Source organism: Haliotis rufescens, unplaced genomic scaffold (assembly GCF_023055435.1).
Source record: "Haliotis rufescens isolate VD_foot unplaced genomic scaffold, xgHalRufe1.0.p SCAF_130, whole genome shotgun sequence".
Classification (NCBI taxonomy): Eukaryota; Metazoa; Mollusca; class Gastropoda; order Lepetellida; family Haliotidae; genus Haliotis; species Haliotis rufescens.
The window spans coordinates 471,979-485,190 of record NW_025963814.1 but is presented as its reverse complement, the minus strand read 5'-3'; the positions used below and the strand labels follow the sequence as shown (position 1 = coordinate 485,190).

The window sequence follows — 13,212 nt, the reverse complement described above, 5'->3', positions numbered from 1 at the left end:
TGTGTAATAGTGGGGTGGAGGTGTGGGCCTGTGGGGTGGAGGTGTGTCATTGTGGGAGGGAGGTGTGTAATAGTGGGGTGGAGGTGTGGGCCTGTTGGGTGGAGGTGTGTCAATGTGGGAGGGAGGTGTGTAATAGTGGGGTGGAGGTGTGGGCCTGTGGGGTGCAGGTGTGTCATTGTGGGAGGGAGGTGTGTAATAGTGGGGTGGAGGTGTGGGCCTGTTGGGTGGAGGTGTGTCATTGTGGGAGGGAGGTGTGTAATAGTGGGGTGGAGGTGTGGGTCTGAGGGATGGAGGCGTTGGTATGCGGGGGAGGTGTGTGACTGTGGGGGAGGTGTGTGACTGTGGGGTTGAGAGGCTCAGGTTTGCTGTACTTACTGTGACTGAACAGGAGCTGGCTGTTTGGCCCTGGGCATATGGGCAGGTGGGCAGGCATAGTCACTTGGAAGTCGATGTAACTGGGGGGGAGCGTTTCCTGTCACGGAGAAAATAGTTCCTGTAAAATGTGAGTGAAGCATGAGGAAAGCATTAGGCAAAGCATGCTGGGTAAGCAAATAAGGGCAAGCACAGGCATGCAACTTAAAAACAGCAGAGTCAAGCATGACAAAAAAATTCAACATAAAAAACAAAATATGGGAACAAAGTGTTTGTTCACATGAATGCTTTGCATGAAAGATCAAGTCAAACATGTTATATATGTGCCAAAGTAATATATTTCTACCTCAACAAGTGCATCACGTCTCAAGAAAGTCGAGAGAACATTGCATACAACTATTCAGGGATATGTTAAGTGCATCGTAAAACCTTCCAGAATTGTTTTGTTGAGGAATTGGTGAGAATTAGAGCCCTAAGTTCTTGTGATTGTGCAGCCTAGTGTTAATGTCAACATCCATGCAGAGGTGTTTACTCATTCAGCCATCCGGGAAGATCCCGTAGAATCCCGGGTAGAATAGGTCTTCAGCAACCCATGCTTGCCTTAAAGGGCGACTATGCTTGTCGTAAGAGGCGACTAACGGGATCGGGTGATCAGGGTTGCTGACTTGGTTGATGCATGTCATCGTATCCCATTCGTGTGGATCAATTTTCATGATGTCAATCACTGGAATGTCTGGTCCTGACAAGATTATTTACAGACTACCGTCATATAGCTGGAATATTGCTGACTGCGGCGTTAAACAACAAACACACAAAACAAACAAAACTCATTCAGCAGATAATGAGAGTGAGTGAGTGAGTGATGACTGCATTACTCCAGCTCTATCCCTATGGCAGGCTGTGAGTAATGGACCAGACAAACCAGTGACTGAAAGGATGTCAGTAAATCCCCACCATCAGGGTACACAGACACACCATCAACCCTGTCACAGAGAACTCATCCCAGACTGTAGGTGATGGGTCACTAACTCTACGCAACTGCATGGTACTCAAGATGAGTGAGTGAGTGAGTGAGTGAGTGAGTGAGTGAGTGACCCTGTCACATAGAACTCATCCCAGACTGTAGGTGATGGGTCAGTAACTCTACTCTACTGCATGGTACTCAAGATGAGTGAGTGAGTGAGTGAGTGAGTGAGTGAGTGAGTGAGTGACCCTGTCACAGAGAACTCATCCCAGACTGTAGGTGATGGGTCACTAACTCTACGCAACTGCATGGTACTCAAGATGAGTGAGTGAGTGAGTGAGTGAGTGAGTGAGTGAGTGAGTGAGTGAGTGAGTGAGTGAGTGAGTGACCCTGTCACAGAGAACTCATCCCAGACTGTAGGTGATGGGTCACTAACTCTACTCTACTGCATGGTACTCAAGATGAGTGTGAGTGAGTGAGTGAGTGAGTGAGTGAGTGACCCTGTCACAGAGAACTCATCCCAGACTGTAGGTGATGGGTCAGTAACTCTACTCTACTGCATGGTACTCAAGATGAGTGAGTGAGGGAGTATGGTTTTAAGCTGCTTTTAGCAATATTCCAGCAATATAACAGCGGGGGACACCAGAAATGGGCTTCACACATTGTACCTATGTCGGGAATCGAACCCGGGTCTTCAGCGTGACGAGCGAACACTTAAACCACTAGGCTACCCGACCACTCTGGTACTCAAGATGAGTGAAGGACCCAAATGGTAATTGTTGTTTATAACCATCCCAATATTTAATTATATATATTTACTTACACTTTATAACTGTGTGGTTTATATGGTATTGTTTTAAAAAAAACAAAAACATAAATACAAAAAAGTACACAGGGTGGAAATTGACTCTTACCTATAGGCCCGAGGCCAGTAGAATATACCTTGGGCTAATATAATCATACTTCTACTTAGCTATAGGCCCTGTTTTTTTAACACATGCTGTTAATTATCATCCTCTCGATTCCCCAAATCGCTGCGCTAGACATCTGGCATAATCTTTCAAGTCTTAAAAGATTGAGTTAAAAGATTAGTTAATAAATATGGCAAATACTTGCCCGTTTTCACCATGTGTAAACTTTGATGGACACCTGTACCGAACTTAAACTTGCTGACCTGCTGTCTGCTGTATAGGTAACCTATACCTAACAAGTATGCTACAAGACGTGCTACTCCATGTATAATTCTAATGTCATATACTGAATTGAATAAAAAATATTTAAAAAAAAAAAGAAGAAAAAGATTGAAATTTGAGAGTCTGCTTATTTTTTAAGGACTAGTAACAATTCCGAAAGGCCTGTGTTTTTCTAGTTAATTTCAATCACTGGCACGGCACAAGACAGAAGACAAATGATCGTGACAGTGTGACCACATGACTGTGAGACAGTGTGACAGTAAGACTGACCAAGACTTCAGCGTCACAAGCAGAGACATAAGGGTCAACACATGAAGCTTCAGGATATTTTCTGAGTATGACATATCTCACATGGGATAATATCTCACCGTATTCAAGTTACCAAGACAACAGACAAGTATTTTATTGAAATGGCGATATGAGTTCTATAAGCATGCACGTCAAGCCGTTGGTGACTCCAGGCCAGATTAGGTGCCCACTACCCTATGCTTGTGGTAATACTGCTGATTCAGCACCTATCTCTCCATAGGGGACACAGCTGATGAGTGAATGTATGATGACTGAATGTATGATGAGTGAATGTATGATGAGTGAATGTATGCTTGTGGTAATACTGCTGATTCAGCACCTATCTCTCCATAGGGGACACAGCTGATGAGTGAATGTATGATGACTGAATGTATGCTTGTGGTAACACTGCTGATTCAGTACCTATCTCTCCATAGGGGACACAGCTGATGAGTGAATGTATGATGAGTGAATGTATGCTAGTGGTAATACTGCTGATTCAGCTCCTATCTCTCCATAGGGGACACAGCTGATGAGTGAATGTATGATGAGTGAATGTATGCTTGTGGTAATACTGCTGATTCAGCACCTATCTCTCCATAGGGGACACAGCTGATGACTGAATGTATGATGAGTGAATGTATGATGACTGAATGTATGCTTGTGGTAATACTGCTGATTCAGTACCTATCTCTCCATAGGGAACACAGCTGATGAGTGAATGTATGATGAGTAAATGTATGATGAGTGAATGTATGATGACTGAATGTATGATGAGTGAATGTATGATGAGTGAATGTATGATGAGTGAATGTATGATGACTGAATGTATGATGACTGAATGTATGCTTGTGGTAATACTGCTGATTCAGCACCTATCTCTCCATAGGGGACACATCTGATGAGTGAATGTATGATGAGTGAATGTATGATGACTGAATGTATGCTTGTGGTAATACTGCTGATTCAGCTCCTATCTCTCCATAGGGAACACAGCTGATGAGTGAATGTATGCTTGCACACATCTCACATATGGCATATACCACACAGACATCCTTGGAGTGGCATAATATTTGTATTACTAAGTAGTGTAAGTATCACACACAGACATCCCTGGAGTGGTATAATACTTGTATTACACAGCAGTGCATATGACATCACACAAACATCCTCGGAGCAGTATAATAACGCAGTGTATATAGACAATACAGACAAGATGCAGAAGGTGGTTATCTGTAGCAATATGTAGCATTTAGTCTCCAGTAGTTAAGCACAGCAGACCACTGCTCTCATAGATCTTATACGGTTTAGACACAATAATGCATACTGCAGACAGAACAAGAGATCAATATAGAAGTGGCGAAGGGAACAAAGCAAATAGCTGCCACAGGAAAAAGCTCATATAATGAGATCACTGCCTAAGGCATAACTTTTGCAGAGTCTCAAAACCTAGCTTACATAGCCTCCACTTCCCGTCTTGACCCCTCCCTGTTATTGTCTGGTAACTACACAGTGATTAATGGCTTTCCTGCTTGGGTATATCTGCCCCTAACATTGCCTATTGCCACTGAATTCCCCAACCCCTTGTGTAAGGATGCTGGTATGCTGATGCCGTACCTCCCTCAGGTGACGGCGGGTGTTTGGAGATGCCCTCCGACGTGGGGGAGGTGTTGATGAGGGGGTGCACGCCAGGCAGGGGTTTGTCGTAGTGCGAGTCCGGCTCCGTGTCAACGGTCTTCACAGTGTGGCCGGGGATGTCGTACCTTAGCTCCGCATAGGACACTCCTGAAACACAGGCTACATCTTAGACACTGCCACCCTTCCCTCTAAACACTTACTACACCTGCACCCAGAAGCCGAACTTGAGTTAACATTCCGCTACTACACAGTGGGATCCTCTGGAGCCACAAGGGGTTGAGTTTAGGGGTTAGAGGTTCGTGGACACCATGTGAGGAGATATTCTCAAGCTAAACATTAGTGTGATGTTACTTTCTGTACACTGACTTTTACCAGACACAAGACATAAACTAGGCTCTCCACAAGGGAACGTTCCCATCTAATGTGCGAGAGTGGGGTGTATGAGAGGGTGGAATATGAGAGTGGGGCGTTGGAGCGAGTGGAATATGAGAGAGTGGGGCGTGGGAGAGAGTGGGTGAGTGAGTGAGTGGGTAAGTGAGTGAGTGGTAGCTAGCAGCAGCCAAGTGTTCAGGTGTGTGTGAGGACAGCTGTATCTAACCTTGGTCCTTCTCTGCGGGCGTCACGTTGATGACCGTCCTCTGGGGTACTGTCGGCCGCTGGAGGCGTGGCGTGTCTTCGTCGTCTGCTGGCGGGGTGGGTGGAAGCTGACGTCTGTCAACACAACACAACACAACACATCTCGTCACTCAGCAAACACAGAAAACCTCACACATAATGGAGAAACTTTCGAATACTGACAGTAGTGCTTAATGTTTGTTTGTGTGCTGTCAGCCATGAACACTGGGCCAGACAAACCAGTGATTAACACAAAGACTAACATCCCATGTAGTCAGAGTATGACACAGCAAGTCTGTTTGTCTGTTGCTTAATGCCACACTCAGCGCTATTCAAGCAATATGACGGCAGTCTGAAATATTTGTTTGTTTGTTTGTTGTTTAACGCCGCACTCAGCAGTATTCCAGCTATATGAAGGCGGTCTGTAAAAAAAATCGAGTCTGGACCAGACAATCCAGTGATTGACATCATGAGCATCGATATAAGCAATTGGGATCACTCACTCACTCACTCACTCACTCAGTACACCAGTGTTGGGTACCTGCGACATAATAACGCTTCGTTCAGTTTAGCAATTGTTTGATGCGTCCATATAATCACCATGGCTGGGCGGGTGCGCTTCGCGAGACGAGTATGAACGTTATCAGCCAGGCGAACCACAGCAGGGTCCCTTTTCACAAAGCGATCGTAGGGCTACGACTACCGTAACTCCTATACTTTAAGATAGACTTACGACCGTCTTAGCGCTACGATCTCTTTGTGAAACGGGCCCGCAATGCAGACTGGACGCCAATCCGACACGAAACACATGTACGGATTCGGACCTCTTCTGATCACATAGCCAACAAACAAATACTAAGTTTTAATTAGCCAAGTCATTCATTATGCGATGCATACATATGTATTTGGTAATTCCCTGAAGGTATCCCTAACCAGTAAACAGGCAAATAACATTGTCTAACGTGGAGCTGATCAGGATGATATATTAAATTTGTACTTTCATTGATTGAAATGTATTTATTTCGATTCAGGTTTAAACACGTTGCAAAGCACAGATCCGGATGACAGACACAGCGGTTTTCTGGAGCGTTTCGATATAGAGTTCACGCCCTTGTCAAGCTGAATGACTGTAAGAATGAACATGGATACATCCCTGGATGCGAAAGTAAACACAGAAGTGCTTATCCACTGAAGTTTTCTTATTTACTCACCAACTTGTTGAATGCCAATAAAACAGTTTTGTCTTACTCTATTTTGTACATTTTTATTTTTAGTTCTTGATTTTTTTGTTCATCATAAGTAAGAGCTTGTGTTTGAGTAATGAATACGCCCGGAATTCTTTCTTGTGAAAGCTTAACACCAAAAGTTTGAATATATGTATTTTGATATGATGGTAATGATCGCACAACACAGCCAGATGTTATGTTATTACCTATATGACTTATATATGAAATACATGAGCGAAAAAAAATGATTGTCATAGTATAGTCAACCAGTGTGAAGACCGATACCATGTAGTGCAGGTGAAATATTATTTGAATGCCTTCACACGGGCACTGACGAAGATTGTACAGGGTTATACTATACCTTTGTTTAAGCTGTGCCCTTAATACGAAACGACTGCATCAGCATGCGGAAGCTGTTGTTGTTGTCGTGGTTGTGATTGACTGCCAGACATGAGGCCGGATGACTCGGGGCACATGCGGTTGTATGTTTGGTTATGCCTAAAATTGTCTGCCCTTTGACCGTTTGGCTTGGAGTGAGTTGCCCCTTTCGGCCTTGCTCGGGGGGTGGGGAAAGGTGGTCGGTGGAGCAGCGCATACTGCGTACCAAATTAGTTGACAACGTTGCGGAAGTAGTTCCTGGATGAATACTACACATTGTATAATACTTGAAATTTTGTAAATACGCAAGAAAAGCCTAAACCACAAAGACAGACACGACTGATAAAATGGAAAACGAAAAGAACAAAGCTTTTCGTTGATTATGAATAATATTTCTGGAATATTGTATGTTATATTTATATAAATTCTACCATTTCTCAGCGCACTATTTAAACTTTAAATTAAAAATTCCTTTTACTATAAGTAATAACCATTGATGGATGCATGTCGATGAATCTCATATGCACGACAGTTCATTTGGTAAAGCTTGGATGGTGTCGTCCGCTGTCCGTTGTCCGTCGTCTGTACGTCAACAATTGATTCCATCGACTTCTTCCTCTGAACCACTTATTGGAAATAAACGAAATGTGACTGAAAGCATAACATGGCGGGAATTAAAAAATTACAAATGGAGGGGCTGACACTATCCCCCCCACCACCACACACAGGGGGGCTGAGGGGCAGGGCCACATAGGGGTATTTGGATATATTGATTTTAGGGACTTCTTCTCTAGAACTAAGAGATAGATATCAACCATATATTGTTGGAAGCATACTCCGATGGGGAGAATTCAAATTGTACAGTGGTTGATCGCCTCGGCGCCCCCCCCCCCCCCTGCCACCCCGATCCCTCCCTCCCTTTACAATGGTGTAGGAGTAATGGCCCATACACCAAGTACGGATCGAGTGATCAGATGAACTGAATGACCCTTCTCAAAAACAATTTCTTAAAACATCAATAGTCTTTACATATACGTCTCTTCACGCACATCTTGATAGCACAGAGGGAACGTTGCTGCGCTGACGATGACAAGGTTTCACGTTCCAAACGCATAGGAGTTGATAATCATTTTTTCACGTGCAAACCTTATAGAATAAAGTTCACTTCAAACACCCCGTGAGAGGAAAGTGTGACAATGTGTCAATGAGGTTTGTACCGCCCATCAATCACATTGTTGTAATGATGCTTGGCTGAAATGGCAGTACTATTGCGTAGTCCTGTATAGATTTCTGGAGCAAGATGGCTTTACTATTGGTGTAAAAAAGGTATTATAAATACCACAGGATTGGATATGGCTCATATCTACCATTTAGGTTTGTTTCGTGCCGTGCCGGCTGGGCTGGGCTGGGCTGGGCTGGGCTGGGCTTGGCTGGGCTGGGCTGGGCTGGGTTTGGCTGGGCTGGGCTGGGCTGGGCTGGGCTGGGCTTGGCTTGGCTGGGCTGGGCTGGGCTGGGCTGGGCTGGGCTGGGCTGGGCTTCAAGTTTGTATTAACAATATGTGCCGTGAAAACAGCTGGCCAGGTCAATAGGAAAGAACCAACTAATGCGGCAGAAAAATAGTTGAAACATAGATATCTGAAATATAGCCAAAGTTTAATACTGTGGCTCCAAGTCTGATCCAAAGTATGAGGTGTAGCAGCCAACGAATGTTCATTGCCTTTAACGTTCTCTGATCATGTCTTACTTAAGTTTAACGCCACCGTAAAACATTCATTCAGCAACGCATGTATATATTTACAAAAGATAATTACAAGCAAGGAATCGAACTCCCCATCACAGTTTCAAATAGCGCGACTCGCTGCCGTATGCGCAAAACACATCTCTGTCAATGGGTGTGTCAGTTTCCCTGTCATACCTTCACATTTTGGGAGGTACGCGAAAGGAATCAGGCATGCACGTGTTCATTTGGTTATGCGCGGGAGTATACAAATTGTGGTTCCAGGACAATATGTTTCCAGAGTATATTTGTTTGCCAAAATAATCTAATAATTGACAAGAAGTGCAATTAATATGTCTATATTATAAAGGTGTGAATGTAAGGGGGAAATATTAGGTCTGACCAGCTTATTAGTAGGTAATTGCCTTGCAGTCAAGTCAACAACAAATATAATTGCTTTTATTTCTTAATAGTCCAGGCCCTTAAGGGGATAGCTCGCGTTGTGTCTACAAGCACCAAATTTCGCACAGGTGTAGACCAGAACATACTAAATTCACCTTTGGAGGGCAAATAGCATTGAACATGATACAAAACATCACCAGCATGGGCATCTGCAGCTGGTGCAATAGATTTACCCTTCAACTGGAAGTTATCATTAGACTTTGCCCAGCTTTTTAGATGTGCATCTACGGTGTCAGTTGCCACCTTCCGTATATTGGTCTGGTCATCTCCATCACAGATAATGCAGCATTTAACATTACTGCCTTTTCCATAGGATGCCCCCGCTGATCTGAATTTTTGGGGTGGACTCTGTGTTCATGTTTTTGACGCAGCCTCTTCTTACGAGAACTACTACAGTAGCTCCTACATGATTTTTGATACTTAGCATTATAGGATCTGAGTGTTGCAACAATACCTGATCCATTTTTTACTTGGTCAAAGAAGACTGAAATATCCAACTGAACGGCATTGATTTCCTTAAAGTCAGTCAGGTTTCTGCCAAGAGTGCAAAGTCCTTCTGCCTTTGGTGTTTGCAACTCTTCACTTTTATCTGACTGGCAAACACAGCAAAGTCCCCTACAGAGATGGAAATATAGGAATACATTCACTGGACAAGTAGCCATATACGACACCTACGTGTGATTAATGCACAATTAGTCATGACCACCTATATCAGCGTTTCTTGAAGAAGTAAAAATACATGCAAGGAACAATTCATGTGACCTTTATGTGTTCAGTAATATAAACCATCAACCACCAGCAGTGCATTATACTCATTTGCAGACCAGAAAATAACATTATTATGTGACATCCAAATTAAACCTGAACCTTAAGTATGCCCCTGGAAAACCTCTGGACAAAGCGTATTTTGTATGTCAACACAAAGCTCAAAAACCTATGAAAAGAGCCTTCATTCATGATTCTATGACTTTTGGTTATTTAAATAGGACAGGATCCAATAGGGATTGGCGGCCATCATGGATTTTACTAATATGGCGGCCCCATTGATCACCGGCTTTGGCGCCCTCCAAAAATGAAGTTCTGGTCTACACCTGTCTACACCTACAGATGTCCTGGTTCCCTAACCCTAAGTCTGTTAAAGGGGAGCCCTACCGATGTCCTGGTTACCTTACCCTAAGACTGTTAAAGGGGAGCCTTACCCTTATCCTGATTCCCTAACTCTAAGACTGTTAAAGGGGAGCCCTACCCTTGCCCTGATTCCCTAACCGACTGCTAAAAGGGAGCCCTACCTTTGCCCTGATTCCCTAACCCTAAGTCTGTTAAAGGGGAGCCCTACCGATGTCCTGGTTACCTTACCCTAAGACTGTTAAAGGGGAGCCTTACCCTTATCCTGATTCCCTAACTCTAAGACTGTTAAAGGGGAGCCCTACCCATGTCCTGGTTACCTAACCCTAAGACTGTTAAAGGGGAGCCCTACCCATGTCCTGATTCCCTAACCCTAAGAATGTTAAAGGGGAGCCCTACCTATGTCCTGATTCCCTAACCCTAAGACTGTTAAAGGGGGCCCTACCCATGTCCTGATTCCCTAACCCTAAGACTGTTAAAGGGGAGCCCTACCCATGTCCTGAATTCCCTAACCCTTAGACTGCGAAAGGGGAGCCCTACCTTTGCCCTGATTCCCTAACCCTAAGACTGTTAAAGGGGAGCCCTACCCTTGCCCTGATTCCCTAACCGACTGCTAAAAGGGAGCCCTACCTTTGCCCTGATTCCCTAACCCTAAGTCTGTTAAAGGGGAGCCCTACCGATGTCCTGGTTACCTTACCCTAAGACTGTTAAAGGGGAGCCTTACCCTTATCCTGATTCCCTAACTCTAAGACTGTTAAAGGGGAGCCCTACCCATGTCCTGGTTACCTAACCCTAAGACTGTTAAAGGGGAGCCCTACCCATGTCCTGATTCCCTAGCCCCTAAGCCCGTTAAAGGGGAGCCCTACCTAATCTTAAGACTGTTAAAGGGGAGCCCTACAGATGTCCTGGTTCCCTAACCCTAAGCATGTTAAAGGGGAGCCCTACCCATGTCCTGATTCCCTAACCCTAAGACTGTTAAAGGGGAGCCCTACCTATGTCCTGATTCCCTAACCCTAAGACTGTTAAAGGGGGCCCTACCCATATCCTGATTCCCTAACCCTAAGACTGTTAAAGGGGAGCCCTACCCATGTCCTGATTCCCTAACCCTTAGACTGCGAAAGGGGAGCCCTACCCTTGCCCTGATTCCCTAACCCTATGACTGTTAAAGGGGAGCCCTACCCATGTCCTGATTCCCTAACCCTAAGACTGTTAAAAGGGAGCCCTACCCATGTCCTGATTTCCTAACCCTAAGACTGTTAAAGGGGAGCCCTACCCATGTCCTGATTCCCTAACCCTTAGACTGCGAAAGGGGAGCCCTACCCTTGCCCTGATTCCCTAACCCTAAGACTGTTAAAAGGGAGTTCTACCCTTGCCCTGATTCCCTAACCCTATGACTGTTAAAGGGGAGCCCTACCCATGTCCTGATTCCCTAACCCTAAGACTGTTAAAAGGGAGCCCTACCCTTGCCCTGATTCCCTAACCCTATGACTGTTAAAGGGGAGCCCTACCAATGTACTGGTTACCTAACCTAAGACTCTAGAAGGGGCATTGTACCTATGCTTTGGTTCCCTTATCTGAAGACTCTAATATGGAAGCCAGCCCTTTCCTTACCCTAAGACACTTGAAGGGGTGCTATACCCTTGTTCAGGCTCCCAAACCCCAAGACACTTACAGGAGAGCTATATTCTTGCTCAGGTTCCCTAACCCTAAGACACTTAAAGGGGTTCACTAACTTTACTCAGGTTTCTAACCCTAATTCATTTAAAGGGGTTCCCTCGCCATAAACTAGTTCCCTGCCCTTGAGACTCTTGACCCTTGAGCCCTTGCCCTGGTAACCTAACCCTAAGAAACTTAAAGGGGTGCTCTACCCTTGCTCAGGTTCCCTAACCCTAAGACACTTAATGGGGTTCACTGCCTTTGCTCAGGTTCCTAACCCCAACACACTTAATGGGGTTCACTGCCTTTGCTCAGGTTCCTAACCCTAAGACACTTAATAGGGTTCACTACCCTTGCTCATGTTATCTTACCCTAAGACACTAACCCTAACCCTAACCCTAACCCTAACCCTAACCCTAACCCTAACTCTAACCCTAACCCTGCTTTACATTTGCTCAGGTTCCCAAATCCTAAGACACTTAAAGGGGTTCACTACCTTTGCTTAGGTTTCTAACCCTAAGACACTTAATGGGGTTCACTACCTTTGCTCAGGTTCCTAACCCTAAGACACTTAAAGGGTTTCGCTACCTTTGCTCAGGTTCCTAACCCTAAGACACTTAAAGGGTTTCGCTACCTTTACTCAGGTTCCTAACCCTAAGACATCTAAAAGGGGTTCACTACCTTTGCTTAGGTTTCTAACCCTAAGACACTTAATGGGGTTCACTACCTTTGCTCAGGTTCCTAACCCTAAGACACTTAAAGGGTTTCGCTACCTTTGCTCAGGTTCCCAAATCCTAAGACACTTAAAGGGTTTCGCTACCTTTGCTCAGGTTCCTAACCCTAAGACACTTAAAGGGTTTCGCTACCTTTGCTCAGGTTCCTAACCCTAAGACACTTAAAGGGTTTCGCTACCTTTACTCAGGTTCCTAACCCTAAGACACTTAAAGGGTTTCGCTACCTTTGCTCAGGTTCCCAAATCCTAAGACACTTAAAGGGTTTCGCTACCTTTGCTCAGGTTCCTAACCCTAAGACACTTAAAGGGTTTCGCTACCTTTGCTCAGGTTCCTAACCCTAAGACACTTAAAGGGTTTCGCTACCTTTACTCAGGTTCCTAACCCTAAGACATCTAAAAGGGGTTCACTACCTTTGCTTAGGTTTCTAACCCTAAGACACTAAATGGGGTTCACTACCTTTGCTCAGGTTCCTAACCCTAAGACACTTAAAGGGTTTCGCTACCTTTGCTCAGGTTCCCAAATCCTAAGACACTTAAAGGGTTTCGCTACCTTTGCTCAGGTTCCTAACCCTAAGACACTTAAAGGGTTTCGCTACCTTTGCTCAGGTTCCTAACCCTAAGACACTTAAAGGGTTTCGCTACCTTTACTCAGGTTCCTAACCCTAAGACACTTAAAGGGTTTCGCTACCTTTGCTCAGGTTCCCAAATCCTAAGACACTTAAAGGGTTTCGCTACCTTTGCTCAGGTTCCTAACCCTAAGACACTTAAAGGGTTTCGCTTCCTTTACTCAGGTTCCTAACCCTAAGACACATAAAGGGTTTGGCTACCTTTGCTCAGGTTCCTAA

The 13,212-nt window shown here is 44.7% G+C and overlaps 1 long non-coding RNA gene across 3 annotated transcripts; it reads right to left on the bottom strand.

The window, feature by feature from the left end:
- Nucleotides 1–427: 427 nt before the first annotated feature.
- Nucleotides 428–6,813, bottom strand: LOC125378938. 3 transcript variants are annotated; one of them, XR_007220534.1, is made up of 4 exons: nucleotides 6,658–6,808; nucleotides 5,054–5,166; nucleotides 4,435–4,602; nucleotides 428–472 (listed from the first exon to the last, which is right to left on the bottom strand). It is a non-coding gene; the product is annotated as an uncharacterized LOC125378938 (long non-coding RNA). The 3 variants fall into 3 exon arrangements; XR_007220535.1 differs by having other exon boundaries at nucleotides 442–493; nucleotides 6,658–6,813; XR_007220533.1 differs by lacking the exon at nucleotides 428–472 and having other exon boundaries at nucleotides 3,748–4,602; nucleotides 6,658–6,806.
- Nucleotides 6,814–13,212: the final 6,399 nt, after the last annotated feature.